General features: G+C 38.0%; 1 long non-coding RNA gene across 1 annotated transcript; it reads left to right on the forward strand.

Annotated features, from left to right (window-relative positions):
• Positions 1 to 932: 932 nt before the first annotated feature.
• Positions 933 to 13,528, forward strand: LOC143712135 (uncharacterized). Its single transcript, XR_013195009.1, has 5 exons — positions 933 to 1,070; positions 1,579 to 1,702; positions 2,492 to 2,577; positions 6,664 to 7,097; positions 13,458 to 13,528. It is a non-coding gene; the product is annotated as an uncharacterized LOC143712135 (long non-coding RNA).
• Positions 13,529 to 17,648: the final 4,120 nt, after the last annotated feature.

The raw sequence follows: 17,648 nt of genomic DNA on the forward strand, positions 1-17,648 counted from the left end.
TGTCAAAGCTTTATCAGATCAGAGAAAGCGTAGAGTAGAAACTAGTAAAGCTAAAAAACAGTTGGCTGATCTGGACGAGACGAGAGCTTGTGAGTCCACACTTTCTGCTCAGTCTTCACGATGCTTCAAATTCCAGTCCAGGACACATACAGGAAGAAATAAACCGAATTTAGGTTTTGAGAACAATTATGTGTATATAAATAATTGTATATGTTTCTTATATTTGTTCAGTTGTTAATAATTCATATATAATGTATGTTTGATAATTTATTACTTTTATAATTTAAGAAATTTTTGGACAATTTAGTGAATTTCACATGAATGGTACATTTTCATTTGAATAATTGTATTTTATTATTTATATTAATTCATTAAAGAAGAAAACCTTTACATTATATAACACTTGAATTCAAAAGCAAAAATGCAACACATTAAAAATAATATTATCACTTTAGATTAAAATATATTCTTATTTTTGAAAAGTATTTATACATATATTAAATATATATACAATTATTTATTTATTTAGTATTAATATATTAAATAGTATTTAGTTAACTTTTAGCTGTTTAACGTAATAATGTATTATTATATTTGTGTATATGTGTATATCTTTACTAATTGTGTGTGTGTGTGTGTGTGTGTGTGTGTGTGTGTGTGTGTGTGTGTGTGTGTGTGTGTGTGTGTGTGTGTGTGTGTGTGTGTGTGTTTGTGTGTGTGTGCCTTTGCCTATTGGTTAAGTTAGTACATTTACAAATAAAAGGTATTTTTTACTTTGTTATTTATTTATTGTAAGCTTGATAGATATCCAAAAATCATATTAATCCATAAAAAAATGAAGAAATGAAAAAACAACTTTACATTATGCAGCCCATGAATAAAAAAAAATGCTAAACATTAAAATTAATTTGATACAACTCTAAATTCAAATTGGAACTGATACAACTACATTCAGTTTCACGTTATACCTCATTAACATGTTTTTTCCCCACATTTCTTTGTAGATCTCAAATGTCCACTGATGACCACATGGACCTTTTTCCTGCCTGACATATTTCTATCATCACACGGTATGTATAATAATTTATTTCTGTATTATATTATATTGCACTGCTTGAATGCTGTAACAATATGCTGAATTATAGAGTAATAATGAGACTGAATGACATTCGCTATGACTTTTAATTACAGTTCACACATGAAAAAACAGCTAACTGCGACTAAATAAAAAGCTCCAATCTCACTCGCTGCCTTTCACCCATCTGTCAGGCACATACGTATTGCATTAGGGCATAACTCCATCTCCATAGCAGACAGTTGGAGCCCAGACTTAGCGCATAGACATCTTAATGTTTCGAGAGCTTCCTGTCCCCCCGTAGAGTTTCCCCCTCCTCACACCACTCAATCCACAGTTAAGATATCTTGTTAGTAGATAACAAGCGGTCTCTGCTGGGATTTCGATAGGCTCGCTTTTATTCCACCAGAGGATGTCTTTCCGGGCTGCGAGAAGTGTGAAGGGAAAGAAAGCAGGGAAAAAATAAAAAAAGGGCTTGCTGTCAATTATCTTCCCTCCACCAGGCTCCAGGAGAAAGAGAGCAGGTAATGTTGGGTCCTGAGCTGCGGGCTGTCCATCAAGGCCCGGCTCACGCCAGCTCTGCCAGGCCTGAAAAATGGATGGGAGCAGAGCGCAGCAAAAGAAACTGTGAGTCACAGAGAAGAAGGGAGAAAAAAAAGAGCTGGTCCTTTTGACTTGTGTTAAAGGCGTCTGTGTCCACCGCTGTTCATAGGAGACACACTTGAACCTGCCACACATTTGTGCCTGCTTGTAATTGGTTGATAAATTCACTTACATTTATGTAGGTGATATTTAAAACCAGGGTTATTATAGTTAACCGAAACTAAAACAAATGTAAAAAAATTGCGGAAAAACGTAAACTTATTTAATTTCAGCTAGTTGGAACATTCCCCCTTTTTACTTAGTTGAACTTGATGTATAAAATTAATAAAAACAATAATTCTATCATAATTGAATGATACTAAAATAACACCATTCAAAACATAAGTAAGTATTCAGCCATTTTTGCATCTTGATGACACTTCAAATAGCCTGGATTGTTAAGTCTGTTATTATTTTTTTTAACAATCAGACTTATGTAAGTGCAAAGTTTGAGCATCGAATCCAAACGGCTAAATAGCTACTAATATGTTTATATTTTATATTTCTAACATGTCCCTGGTACTCAGATATGCAAATAAATCTGCAAATGATTCTTTAAAATGAATTATTATTTAAAATAATTATTTTAAATCAGTCAATTAACAAAACATTAAGACATCAGTTTTGTTATGTTTTGTGTTTTGCTCAGTGATACAGAGGTTTAGTGGGGTTCCCTATGTACATCATTACAATCATTTAATTAATATACTCATTTTAATATGAATAATAACTGCTGTGGATATTTACTGTTGTTTATTGTTTTTCTTATGCGAGTTGGACGTAGTTCTGTGAAGCTGTCAAAACAAGTCGTTCCAGAAGAGAATACAGATGAGCTGGTGAGGTTTAGAAGGAAACTTCTGGTAAGTGAAACCAAATATTAATTTGAATAGATATTTACTTTCATTATCACCCGATTCAAAATCAGGTAAAAGAATGCTGTATAGTTTGAGGTTGGTTGAATTAATTAATTACGATTCATAATTAATGATCATGGTAAATGCTCAATTGGACTCTTGATGTGTCAAAAGTGATAAGACTTTTTGATGTCGCCATCTTTGATATTACTTTGGTAATTGTCGCTATGGTTGCTGGAGAGAATACAGGCTTGGCTTCTGTTGCACGTTCAAACAGACTGTAATCAAGAAGCTACTGTAAGTTGTGTGAACACAACATTTCAAGACTTACTGTACACCTTTATTGTCAATCCCGAAAACTGAAAGTGTGAATGTATAGCCAAAGTCCCTTTGAAACGGCTTTCGGGCAACCGTTTCCGTCATGCAAGTGCAGCTTCTATCTCTTTAAATGGGGGACACATCAAATTCTTCAAATCTTTTCACCAAGCTTTTAAATTTCATATTTTACAGTAAATCAACACTGACTAAAACTGTCTCATAAATTTTCTTCCTAAACGCTCAAATAATGACAAAAGTGCACTTTTCAGCCAATTTGCATGTGCAGTCATAAGCACGTCTCAAAACACTGACTATTTCTACAGCTGCTTTGGCAGCACAACTTTATCAATTGGCTCTTTTTTTTAGAAGGCGGAACCTCTATATTGTGCATTGCAGTTTCTCCCATTCATAAGTAGCCTAATATTAGGGGGTGCTCACTCTTGGCATGTTTGGTTGGCTTAAAACGAACCCTGGTGCGATTGCTCTGTTAGCGAGGCTCATTTTAGTAAGTGTGAACGCAGATATCTGAATCCTGGTGTGCAATAAACCGACCGCTGAAAAGATGAGTCTCTGTCCGCATCCAAGCGAACTCTGGTGCGATTCGAATGAAATATGAACTCAACACGGACCAAAGACATGTAAACGAACCAAAAACGGGACATGATGTCACGAGACGAGACCCTAAAAAGGACAGAATGCTCAAGCATACTTGTTGTTTCACATCATAGTCACGATTATTGCCCATCACAGTTCAGTACAGGCATCAGAACCACGTCTCCTCGCAGCAGATCTTCCTTTGTGTGTGTGACGGAGGGATTCCTGCTGCTGTTTTGACTCTTTTACACATTTTATAAGCTCTTCACGAGTTCTCAGCTGGTCAGAATATCATCATATGTAGGTTACGCACATACAACGAGCGCATTTAGCCCAAACACAGCATTGTTTTGGATGTTCAGTAAATTCGGTCCCAAAATATACATAATAAAAGCCGACCAATCAGGTTGTAAACATATCCCTATGCCTTTAGTTTCGGTGTTAAAAATGCCAATGTGAACGCTAAGCGGGCCAGGACTAAAAACGAACCAAACTACAAATGTGAACACATCCTAGTGCACCGTCTTTGTTTATTAAAGGGGTAAACAGTGTGGTTGAACTCCATGTCAGTTCTTCCATGGCGTGTATTTGATCTTGGTCAACTTAAATCATTTAAGGTCTGTGCATTTAATTTGTGGTCCATCTAAGTGGGTTTTGATAAATAATAAAAGATAAAAGATCAAGCAAAGGCAGAGAGCAATTTTGGATCATTATAAAAAGAGATTACACAACAACTGCCTCGCATGCCTCTTTTGCTGTCAACATTCTAGACCCTATTTACATTTTGTAGCACACATTCCAGGTTTGTTGTGAATGATTAATCAATACACGTAACATTTTTCCAGGTTCTAAAGGAATATGAAGTTCTTTTCATCAAGCAATTTTGTCACGGCATAAGAAAAAAATGCTGGAATATAAAAATCAAACCTCTTCGATGAAAATCGCTAATGATGTTTGACTTGATATTTTCCCTACTGCCATTTCCCCCCATTTTTTTTTCTAATCTTTTCCTGCAAATTATTATTCTGAAACAAATCCAGCAGTCCGTCAGGTGCCAAATGACCGAAATGTGAACCCGATTCATTACTGATACAGCATCTAAAATTAAGCAACTGCTTATAGGCTTTATAATAAGAGGGCAACAGTGAACGCTTTGCTTTGTGCATGCTGGCTCCCGAGAGTACTGCAGTATCAATGCTGTACAAACCAATTAATTCATACGGAATCTCTCTGAGAATTTATGGACTAGGATGACTTCATCATTGCTTATAATTACTTTCATAGCTCTTGGGTTACTTCTAAATGAGCTAAAACCAGAGAAAATAAAGTAGTGTGTGTCAACCCGGGACAGGAAAGATGTGCTGTCTTACACGGCTAAGCTTAGCAGGTCCGTACAGAGAGGTAGCGTTAAAGCACTAATGCATGGATTTGGAAACTTTACGCTGCCCCTGTCAAAACCGAACCGGAGGTAATCAGTCTTGCCGGTGTCCAATCTTCATTGAGGTGTTTAATGTGCGCTGCCGAGCCCATGTCGCGTGTTGGATCTTGTCAGTTGTGTGTAAGCTGAACGTTGCATATGTTAGCAGGCATGCTATACTCAGACTTATTTTCCCGCCTGAGGGTCGGTTCCTCTGATTCTCAATATGCTGTGGAAGAACAGATTTGATTTAAAGACTTGCCTTTTAATTCATGAAGTGGAAAAAACATTGCCCCCGAGATAACAAAGGACATGGACCAAGGAACACAGTTTCCCTGCAAATTGAATGTCGTCTGCTTTAACACATCGCCTCAGTTCTCCTCTTCGACAAACTTTTGGCTTCTGGCTACGAAAAGACAATACAAACAAGATTACAAAAAGGAGCCAGTATTACAAAATGTGGCTTTGAATCCTCTGAGTTTGACACAGAACCTTTCCCCCAAGGTTCAGACGACACATCGACAGTGAAACAGAGCTTGTGGGTTAATTATTTCATCGAGCAGATGTTAAACTTTCGTGCTCTGGGTTTTATATAATTCTTTTTTATCTCGCAAATCCCTGTAGTGTAATTACAGCGGTAAAACCATTTACTCATTAGCATAGTTATGTAATCTGAACTAATGAACTGTGCTGGAATCACTTTGAAAGTGAGAGTGTATGCACTTCGGATGACTGCTGCGTGCTTCTAGTTTTGTAAGACATCATAGACGCTCACGCATTCCTGCAGAAACAGGCTGAATCATTAGCAGGTATATCGATGTGTTAAAGAAACAGTTCACTCGCCAATGAAAATGTTCTATTGATTTACAGTTTGTAGTGATCATGTCTTCCGAGCAATATTTAAACTAGAGATGCATGAGATATTAGTATTGGTCATTCACTGATATGTGAGGGCTTGTTTTGTGATCAATATAAGATGTATATCAGCCAAATTGGGTATTTAAATTGTGCTTGCTCATTTCATATATTTTTACATTTAGATTACTTTTGCCATCATCTAATGCTTCCATAAAGTTGATCTTTAAAATAGACAACGATTATTTTTTTTTTTTAAAAATAATTAATTTATTAACACTAATAATCAACACTATTAAATGTAATCTTTACAAATTAGTAAAATATAATTTTGTTTTTATATGGTACATTATAGTGCTGTGAGGCATGAATTCACTTCTAAAAATTATCTCAAAATATATTAGTATATAATTTTAATATTAGTCATTTATTATTTGTATATTATAATTTATATTTAATAATTAATTTTTATTCAGTAATCTATATCTATATATTTAAATGTTTGTGTGTGTATATATATTCACACACAGACTTTTATTTATAAATTTATTTAGATATATATTTTTCAACAGAAATATTGGAAATATTCAGGGATACATATAAACATGTTGATTGATGCTGCTTTTTTATTATAATTTATTATAATAAATTTAATTCAAGTTTGGATTGACATGAGGTGACTAAATCATGACATAATTCTAGAATTTTTGAGTGAACTATCACTTTAACAATTAATTCCATTTATGGACACATGAAAAGAAGGAAAAACTATTCAGAGATATACATATAGAAATGTTGATACTGCTGAATATTCCTGCAGCGCTGGGGGTTTCCTATGAATAGTTATTTCATGTGCAGAACATTTGCATGCATGAATATGGTGAATCTGTGTTTGTCTTAACTTCCAGAGACCTCCTGTGCTCATTTACGGCAATCCATCTCCAATCTCAGCTCCACGGGAATCGTTCAACACGACTCCAAAGGATTCCACGCTGTGAATATCCCCTGTCATTTCGTTCTACGTCCCGCAGCAGAACCGCATTTCCATCATTAGAAACCTCTTTCTGAGCACGTCAGAGTCTAGTTGATACAGGCGTTGAGAAAAGCAGTGGTCTGTAATTGTCGTGCTGTGCTTTTGACAGTCTTAACACTCAAATGGACGACCCCCGTCTAGAATAAAGATCCGTGGCACTCGCAGCATTGGTGTGTCACTGACTGGCACCGTGATCAGCTGGGTGTCAGGTCTTGTCAATGATCTGGCACTGGGGATAAGAACGCATGGACCGAGAAACCAACACTATCCACGAGATGTGTTGCTGCCTGCACCCCAGACACTATCATGGTGAGTTTTCAAGCAGCTTTATACACAGGACACAAGTTGTGCAACGGATTGAGGCCAACAAGGCGAAGGATGAACAATAGTTTTTTTTAGAGTCAACATAAACCATGTCACTTCCGTAATCTGATGCCCAATGGCCCCAACGGGTATTTGGACACATTTGGATGCTTAGTAATATACGCAAGAAATTTCATTAGATGTCAAAACGTAGCATCTGCAAAGAATGCTTGAGCTTTTTTCAGAATGAACTAAACATGATTTTAATGGTATAGGTATTATGTTTCTCCTGTTATATAAAGGGCCAGATTTACTAAACAGGGAAAATTAGCATGGGAGCGCAATCCCATAAAAGCACCGATGGGAGTGGAAAGTTCTGCGCGTGATCTACTGACGACGAGCAAATTAATGTACACAGACGCAGCCGTATAATTTCCATAATGACCAATGCAATCTATAAGAGCGCAAATTAGCGTCTGGTTTAATTAGCGTCTACTTTTTTTGGGCGGTAAATAATGGTGCAAATACCAGTAAATTGACTAATTGACTAGCACAAACCTTAGTGAATCACATTCCATGGTTTCATTCAAATACTCTCCTCCCATAAATTTTGCGTATGGAAAGAAGAACTCCTACAAATGCATATGCAATAAGGTCAGCCGCAAAAATAACCTTGTCCATGCCTTTTCAGCGCTAATTTTTCACTACGTGTCTTTAGTCAGTAGTTTGTAAATGCCAGAATGTCACTTGGTTTGGAGATGGTTTTGTATTTAAAATATTTTGTACAAAAATACAAGGACTTGGTTTTACAAGTTGGTAAAATTTGTTAAGCATTTTTCACTTTGGAATAACATACACAGCTGAATTGTGCACAATAAGAACAGGAACACATATTAAAGGATCTCCATGTAAAAATAATTGACTACTAAAGCATAAAAATACTATAATATGCTTGCAGAGATGTAGGAAACATGCTAAGTTCATATACTTGTTTCTCTGAAAGACAATACACCCAGTAATTCTACTTTGAAATGTTATTCCGTGACGGAATGTCTGTTTTTGTTTTGGTCTCTGTGATCCCGCCCACTGACAATTTATCCAATAATGTTTTGACACCCGGGTTGCCAGTTGGAATGGAATCCAGCAAATGAACTGGGACAGAGATCGCAAATTCTACCTGATCTAAAAGGCCTCCGCAATAAAATCATTGCAAATCTATACAATAGCAGATCAACTTATACTGTAAGCCTTGTCGCTATTTGTTGCGTGTCCTCAATCTGGCAACCCGTGTCGAGTCTGAGGAGGAGGGTGCGGGGAATGAACTCTCCAATTTTGAATTTGAACCACAGAGTGCAGACCCAGTTCAACCGCTAGCTGTCAATATTACATAGTGCAGCTTTAAGACTGTAAACCGGGTTCATTTTGATTTCACATTGGCCTACTTTGGTTTATTGGGGTTGTTGTTGGATTTTTTACCTCTTGCGTCTCAAACATAAAAACACAGTTGGGCATATATTTGCTGTGTGTTCCAAAAATATACATCACTTATTAAAATTTCTAGTCCATGCACGGCATGTTTATACACTCTCTGAGGTTTTGTGTTCCTTCTCTTACAGTTGTCGAAGCCGGCGGACTCCTATCTTCTGCATTAGTGCTGGGAAAAGAGATAAGCTGCTCTAAAACGGAGAGAGAGATCGTCAGAGCTGGTCGTTGTTGTGAAAGATTAGGAACACCCATTCTCAGAGCTGGGCAAAGCTTTCATTTGTCGGCTGTGCTCGACTAGGCCCCTTTCTCCCACTTGCAATTTCAACATTTGAGAAAAGTTCTGATTATAGCTGTCCGGGGTTTTTCTTTATCTTTTTGTTTTTGCAGCGTGGGAAGAAAGGTCCTAATAATTGCAACTCGACAGCTTTAATTATGGCAGAACGTTTGGCAGGGAATTCATAACATGCCTTGGTCTTTCCTTTAGGGTTTTGGCGCTAAACGCTCTGCAAACAATGAAAACGACGATTCCGGTGTAATTGTTTTCCTGCGCGACCCGAGTGGGGAAGCATATTCAAAAGTGATCCTCATTCCTTATTTCCACACATACAGCACAAATTGCAATTTTAACCTGAAGATAGAGAACTGAAATTCAGGTCAATTATGCTTTTTAACCTCAAATAATAATACGACCTGCATAATCATCTCACGCTGCATTAGAAATCACGAGATGATGATATTGAAGCTTTCTCAACTTTCACACCTGGTACTCCACAATTACTCAACCTGAGTGCTGCATCTTAGCTATATTCTCCCCAACAGACCATAATGTAATGTTTCGTCTCCACACCAGCTTGAGGGCCAGCAACAGCTGGTGAGATCACCTCGCCCCATCTGCCAAATGATGTTGGCTATCGCCATCCCTGCCCACAAGACCTTGAGCATTATTCTGTCTTTCTCTGTTTACGTACATAATGGCATTAATGAGAACTTGGCGCCGTCTCAGATCAACAGTTTTGTCTGCCTCTCCAACAAAATACATTTAGCAAAGATGTTTGTTGGCTACCTTCCTTCTTGAATATAACTCTCAAATTAGTTTAGCTCCTGAATGTTACAGGTGTTCGTGCTGTAACCAGTTAAAGGTTGTATTATTATTCGTTTAGCAGACTTAAAGGAATAGTTCACACATCATTCGTGCTTGTTTCTCGAAGCTGAGCTGTAAGCTTGAGTACGAGTAAACTTGATCATTATTTCAAAACGTTTTTAGTGAATTTGAACTACAATTTCAGTCGTTTCCTATTGCAAACATATTGTATAACTTCAGAAGACAAGGAAAAGAGTGCATGGGTCACATGGGCTACTTTTATGGCACGATTTGCAGTGCAAACACACAATACATAATGCAACATCCTAAACAGTCTCTAAAAATGTAGTTTTTGGTTTTTTTTGTACATTTTAAATACGTGGTTAGCATTGGTTTTGTTATAATTGGACATGTTTTTTTTATTATATTACTTATAATTTATAAGATATGGGTACAGGGACAGTCATGCTTTACTCCAATACATCATAAACATCTATAAAAAGTTTTACTCATCTAATTTTTGTCAACAGTACAGTATTAATGAAAATGGTTAAAGTATCACTATTATGTATATTTTGAGTATTATCTTCATGGTTGATGGAATGAAAAAAAGATTCATCGAAGAGATTAAGGGCCAGTATATAGAGAACGTGTTTTTGCTGTTAAAAAAAGTGCAAGGTCTAGTGACGTGTTTTTTAAAAGTTGAACTTGAGCGCTGCTTTTTTAAAATGTTGTGTAGTGCGCGAGATGCTGCAAAAGATGCAAGTGCAATTGTTAAATACATCCGTCTAGTGCGTTTACATTGAAAAACAATGAAAAAGTAGCACAGTGAAATGGAAAAATGCATTCTGGGTGAACACTGCCTGAAATTTTCCTTCTGAGATTCGATCCTACAACTTTTATGTTACAGGCCCCAAAATTTAACCAATAAGCCACATAACTGCAGTATCCATTAAAGACTCAACACTTCAACAACCCCAGATGAGTCTAATGAGTGATAACCATGACAATGCAAGTAATTAGAGAATGATGAGACATCAAAGACTTGCTTCAAAGGCTTTCGTGAGAGATTTGGAGGATGGCGCTTTGGGCGCTGGAGATGGATATCACACGGATGAGTCTCGCATCTGTCTCAGCTGTGCCAGCTGACGCAAGCCACGTTTCTCAGAATAACCCTGACAGCTCAGCTCCATCCTGACACGCGTGTGCCACCGAGGAGGAGCAGCCGATGCGCAAACAATGTTTCTGATCCAAATAATTGTTTTGGACCAGTGTGCATGGTAAAGTTTGAACTTGCATGCTGTCAAACACTTTGATTTGAAGAACAAAAATATAACCGGAGTTCCCCTAGCATGGCGCTCCAACCTGTCCAGCATAAACATGCGTGAAATCTTTCCATTTGACCCTTCAAGGCCGTGTTCCACTAGACCTGTCATATGAAAGACTCCTCAAATATTCCCATGTCGGAAAGGGTTGTCTTATCGGTGCAGAGGCTATTCCATAGTTCATGGGCCGTGTGACACTGTGTCTAAGGTTCTCATTTTCCTCTCACTTAAAACACCGCAGCAGTGATGTCCCTTGTGGGCCCAGTCAGGGGAAAGCTGTCTGCTCCGAGGGCAGGGTCGACGCTCCTTCAGACCACGACTGCCAGAGCGCTGTAGGGAAATGGCAAGCCAGACGCGTGCCGGACTGAATACGCAATGAAGATAAGCTGTGAGAAAGACATATATGTCAGATATTTCGTGATGTTAAAAACAAGCCATCTGAATTTGACTGATTACGCCAGTGTTTTAGCTGACTGGATGTGACGAGATTTACTTAAGGCCAAAAAATCCCTTTAGTTATTTGCGTAAGGAAAGTGGAATTAAAGCTTAGTCCTGACAAGATTGAAAAGCGCAGCTCTCAAGAGAGAGCATGACGTATGTCAGAAGTTGTGAGGAAAAGTAGGAAATGTTATTGCTCAAATGTTGCTCAGGAGTTCACTGAAGTATAGACTCTTAGGCCTTGTTTACTTACACCTGGTATTAAGATGCGATCGGATCAGATCAGATGAGGCAGACACATACCCGTTTACACCTGGTGTTTTAATCCGTCTCTTTTGTTCTATTCATCATATAAATCAATCGAGTCTCTCCAGAAAACTTTGACTAAACCGCTCAATTCATGGATTAGTTTTACGGTCTCTTTATGAACTTTTTGAAGTGTCAAAGTGGTAGTTGCGTAGCTGTCAGTGGAGGGACTCAAAGCTTTTGTCTTTCAAGATGAACGAAAGTCTTACGGGTTTGGAACGACATCAGGGTGATTACATTTTTGGGTGTACTATCCCTTTAACAACTGGTAGTGTAGTTCGGTTCTGAACACACTGCTTAGAATTTATGTAAATTTCATTGTCACTACCTGCATTTTTCAGGCGTTAATTCTGTTCGTAGAATGTGGTTGTCACTCCCGTAAATTACTGAACTGTGTATGTACAGAACGGGATTATGCACTAAAAGGTTGATTGACAACTGAATTTAGCTGTAGTGTATGTGGCCATTATGTTCCCCTTATTCATTGTGGGGTCTGAAATAATTAATTTATTGTGGGGTCTGCATGCTCCGAATCCAGTGTGATCTGCACGCTGTTGGAGCACAAATCAGCTTTCTTTGCCACCAAAAGACATGCCCAACTTTTGTGGCAGGAGGATCTCAATCATTGAAGGTGAATCTGAAAGCATTTTTCCTCTAGTTACCATGGCAACATCAGAGCCAAAACCTTTCTGTTTTCAGCTGACATAAAAATCAATGTGAAAAGTTGCTTGTTTCACTCTTACTTACCTGACAGTGCAACATACCATGGCCTCCATAAATAATTCTTTTCATTTAGAGCTGGTGGAATGAAGGAGAGAAGAAAGAACGTCTGGAACTCCTAAATCCAGAGATGACAGATCTCCAGCCTTAAGTATTTATCACCCCAAATACCAATATGCAGTGATTTCAACAAATAGGTTTTTGTCATACACCCCACATTGCCAGTGTGCTACAATTGCAGCAAACTACATCACGGATTCCCCCCTTTCAGACACTTTTACTCTTTAATCACGCACTGTACTGATTTTTATATATAAATTTCCCCTCCCTTTTTATATATTTCCCCATCTTTTCCCCACGTTAATAGCCCTTAACATAGTACAGTGCTGCCCTGGTAACAAAGAGAGGCTTCCTCAAGCCATTAATCATGATGACAAGTCCTTTGTTGTCAGTTAGCAGCTGTGCACGGAGGAACATTACTCTTCTATTCTGGCCTGCGGTGCCGAGTCGGCCCGCTCTGCTCCTCTTTTCATGAGGAATCGGAAACTGGAGGGTCCAACCCCTGCTCGCTTATCAGCTGCTAATTGAACTCCCAGCTGTTAAGAAAATGGTCCCTGTGTGTATTTTCAGCCGAGTTTTGGCAGATATTGCAGCCTGGAGTGAACTCGGGAATGTCTGCCAGCCGCGCTAGTTTCTAAAGGTTAATAATTTGTTTTTGATGAAGGATGATGGCAAACTTTGAGTTGCGTGAAACAGTTTTTTAAATGACCGGCCCTCTGAGAATTCCCTGCATGTCAACATCTCAACTTCATTTTTAGCTGTGGGGCTGTTTAGATATGCTAGCGCAAACCTATTCACATGCAGCGATAGTTATAGCTGTAGGCACTCGGAAACGTTGGTGAAACCGCTGTTTTATTTACTCGCCTGTTGGCTGGTAGCTTGTACTATTTGAGGTTGCAAACATTACAAGTTTTGATTGTCAATTGTTGTTTCGGTTTTTCCTCCTTCCAGAATTCCATATAGTGACACATTTGTGGGATATCCCTTTGTATTAAACCATCAAAAATGAGGAACATATGTGGGTTTTATGTCCTAAATTATATTTATATTATACATTACTGTTAAAAAATTTGGGGTCAGTACAAATTTTCTTTTAAAATTATTAATACTTTTATTCTGCAAGGATGCATTTAAATTGATCAAAAGTGACTGTAAAGACATTTATAATGTTACAAAATATTTCCATTTCAAATAAATGGTTTTGTTTTGAACTTTCGATTCATCATAGAATCCTGAAAAAAAGTATCACGGTTTCCAAAAAACAAAAATAAAAGTTTTCAACATTGACAAAAATATATATATATTTTTTTTTTTTTGCAGCAAATCATCATATTAGAATGATTTCTGAAGGATCATGTGACACTGAAGACTGGAGTAATGATGCTGAAAATACAGCTTTACATCAGAAAAAATAGAAAACTTATTTTAAATTGAAATAATATTTCACAATATTACTGTTTTAACTATGTTTATGATCAAAGAAATGCAGCCTTGATGCATACTAAACATTAAAAAAATCTTACCACTTCTTCACTTTTAAACCATGAATATACACAATTATATAATTTTTTGAGCATATTTGAAAAACATCATAACTTTTATGATAACATAACAATTTTCCTGCCTGGGTGTAAAAATAAGCATTCACTTTCATTGTTTTGAAAGGAGAAGCTTTAACATAAAAAAAAAAAAAGAAATCATACAGATTTGATATGACAAGAGGGTGAATAAATAATTATTCCGAATTTTTTCGCCCAATTATTGTTGTTGTTGTCTTTTTGTAACTTTTGTGAAGTAAAGGAATCCACAGAAATTACTTTATGGATTCAAGAATATGGTAATTTCATGATTAGTCAGGAATATTTTTGAATTGTAATTTTTCTCCATTCACCTGTCATTGGCGGGGTAGGTTTTGGACTCAATCTGTATAGACGACCACATTACAGTGTTTTAAAAAGCAAATTCTAGCTATAGTTGCAGTGAACTCAAATTGACCACAGAGTGTTTCTCGACTCAAAAGTGCCGCACTTTAATTAGCCGTGACATGTGGTTAAGCGCTCCAGGTTTCCTCTCTACCCTCCTTCAAACAGACATGAAAAATAACCCATAATGTGCAACAAAGCAACAAAACCAGCACGGATATGTATAAACATGACTCATATTGGAGTTGTGTTTGTCCTAACCACTGTTGTTGTGTAGATTAGGGTCTGTGAAAAGCACCGTGCGGTTTTAGCCTGCTACGCGCTAACTGCTGTCGCACTGCCAAAAGCCTGGAGTCAATCCGTGTCTCTGGAGCTGCGTTTGGATCCGAGCGCCTCCAGATGAACTTTCCCTCACCCTGCCTCCCACAAGTGCTGTGACTGCCACTAGCTCGCTTACAGGCCTCCTCTGAAAGTGACAAAAAGCCTCTGCTGTGTGGTGACGGGCCTTGTTCTGTCTCTCTCTCCTTGTCCACCCCCATTTCCCATTCCCACTGTTTTTCTCACAAGAATGGGAAGCATAAATGTGTGTGTGAGTTTAAGACAGCGAGAGAGAATGAGAGAGAGCAGGGTGTCTCTGTCAGCTCAGCAGAAATCCCTCCCTAATGAAGTCCTTCCTGTCACCTATAGCGTCTGTTTACTTTGTTCTTCCATTATTTTGCATAATATATGTGCATATAGGCTTGTTTGAGCGTGCGTCTTTGAGTCTCAGACTCTCAGCTCCAGCCATATGTGACTGAGATAACAAGTTCCTCAAATTAATGATGCTGCCGTAAACATATTTTTGGAGCCATGCTAAGTTCATATCATATAAGGCTGCGTGTTTAAGTGTTTGGCTTCCTGAATATCGCATTCTAGTAAAGGGATAGTTCACCCAAGAATGAACATTTCATCATCATTTACTCACCCTAAAGTTGTTTCAAACCTGTATGAGTTTATTTCTTCTGTTAAACACAAAAGATGACATTTTGAAGAATGTTGGTAATCAAACAGTTCCATAGTAGGATGAAAAATACAATGGAAGTCAATGGCCATCAACTGTCTGGTTACCAACATTCTTCAAAATATCATCTTTTGTGCACATACAGGATTGGAACAACATGATGGTAATTAAATAATGACAAAATTTTCATTTTTATGTGATCTATCCCTTTAAGAAAGTTTTGTGAATTTTTAGATTGGTGTTTGGTCCAGTTTCTGTACCCAAGGAGGAAATCCTGCGGTTGCCCCTGGTGGTTATGGGCATGAATGACACCTTGCTTTGAAGAAGGGATCCTAGTCATATCCCAGATCGAAATGTCATAGAGACTCTTTGACTTGAATGGCTAAGAAACCCACTAGAACACTCTAGCAACTGCATAGAAATGCAATAAAAACCATTTAGAACACCATAGGCAACAATATCTGCCAACTGACCACAACACTTTAGCATTTCTTGTTGGCAGCTTTTGCTCGGGCAAGCCATTGACATTTACTGTGTGAAAATGTAGTTGTGAAAGCTACATCTGCTAACTACATGGGCAACAACAAGTGACTAATTAATTCAGACAACAAAAGCATCACGCCTCCCTTTCTACTTAAATAGCTTGACTCATTATTGAAGAGTCCATATGTTTAAGATCCTCTCAGGGTCTTTTAGGAAACAAGTCGCATAACCTCCGATACACCCTTGAATGTCTGAAACATGAGCTGTGCTGATATGTTGATGCTTCTGATATCTCTGATCCAGTGAGTAATGGCTCAAAGTGCCTGGAGCCAAAATGAAAGTGTTTTTTATTTTATTTTATTTTTTTACATTTTCTGTAAAATGCGAATGGTGTTTAGCTATGGAAATGTGCCACCACAATGCTAGGGTGTTGTGGATGGTTTTCAAAGCATTGCTAAGAAGTTTCTATGGTGTTTTGAATTTGAACACTTTTGGGAATGTTGCAAATGCTGTTGCTGGGGTTTTCTGGCGGGTTGCCAGGTGGTTTTGAAACCCTCTCCGATAGTCTGGCCACTAGATATGGCTTGTGTCCTTCAATGAAATGTAGCTGAACGAACAATAACACATCCAATTTACTTGGCAGGCGAGGTAACTCTATCGCCCCCTTGCTGAGGTTTATCACAACAGCAGCACAACACTTCAAGGAGAATGTGAGCTAGCAGTGTATTGGTCAAGCATTCTCGTTTGAGTTTGAATCGACGGCGTACCCCTGCAGACCCCTCCGCCGTAGCTCGACGTGCAACTCCAAAAAATTTTAACTACAAGTCGAGGCGACGCAGACCACAAGGGCTGTGATTGGTCAGATGCACCGCGATGCAACTCAATCTGACGCAGAACCATAAAACGGCCACGACGCCGTAGGAGTGACGGCGTAGCTACGTCGTGGAGTTGACGCAGAAGCATAATGAGGCCTTTAGGGTTAAAAGGTTGTTCAGGTTTGGTCAGTAATATTTAGTAATGGACTAATAATGTAATGGACCATTATTAAATATTTAATAATGGACTTCAATTGCAACCAACGTTTTGAAGTCCTTTCAAAGACCTTTGAAACTGCATTGATTTGGACTTCAAAACGTTGGTTGTCCAGAAAAATCCAGAAATGTTTTCCTCAAAAAACTTAATTTCCCTTCCACTGAGGAAAGAAAGACATGGATATCTTGGATGGCATTGGGGTGAGTAAATTATTAGGAAATTTTCATTTTGAGGTGAACTAATCCTTTAAGTTGTTTATGTTCATTATCATAGTAATGTTATGTGCTTTGAGAGGTGAGGTAGTCATGGCACTTTTGTTTCCTTGCTGTACGCGTTCATGTGTTTTGGAAGAGGCGTGGCTTTTGGAGACGCTCTGAATGGAGGGTGGGATCTTATGCTTTCAAAGCTAGCTTGCTATTGCTAGCCTCTCTGAAAATGACCCACCCTACCTTTAACACTACTTACCATGTGTCACTAATTCAGTGAGAGCAGCACATGGCGCTCCCAATGGTGCTCCATCTAAAAGTTTCCAAGTTAATTGAATCAGTATAACTAGTTAAAGTAAAAGTGTGATTCTGTCCTAAAAAAGCTAATTGAAACTGTCTTTCTTAACCTGGATGAATGGATATGAAACCCGACTGTCATCTCAGAGTGATTAATCATAATTAGGAAGCCATTTAGTGGTCATACTTCATAGCAAGATGT

This window comes from Siphateles boraxobius, unplaced genomic scaffold (genome assembly GCF_051911475.1).
Source record: "Siphateles boraxobius isolate OS27281-9 unplaced genomic scaffold, OSU_SipBor_1 5, whole genome shotgun sequence".
Lineage (NCBI taxonomy): Eukaryota > Metazoa > Chordata > Actinopteri > Cypriniformes > Leuciscidae > Siphateles > Siphateles boraxobius.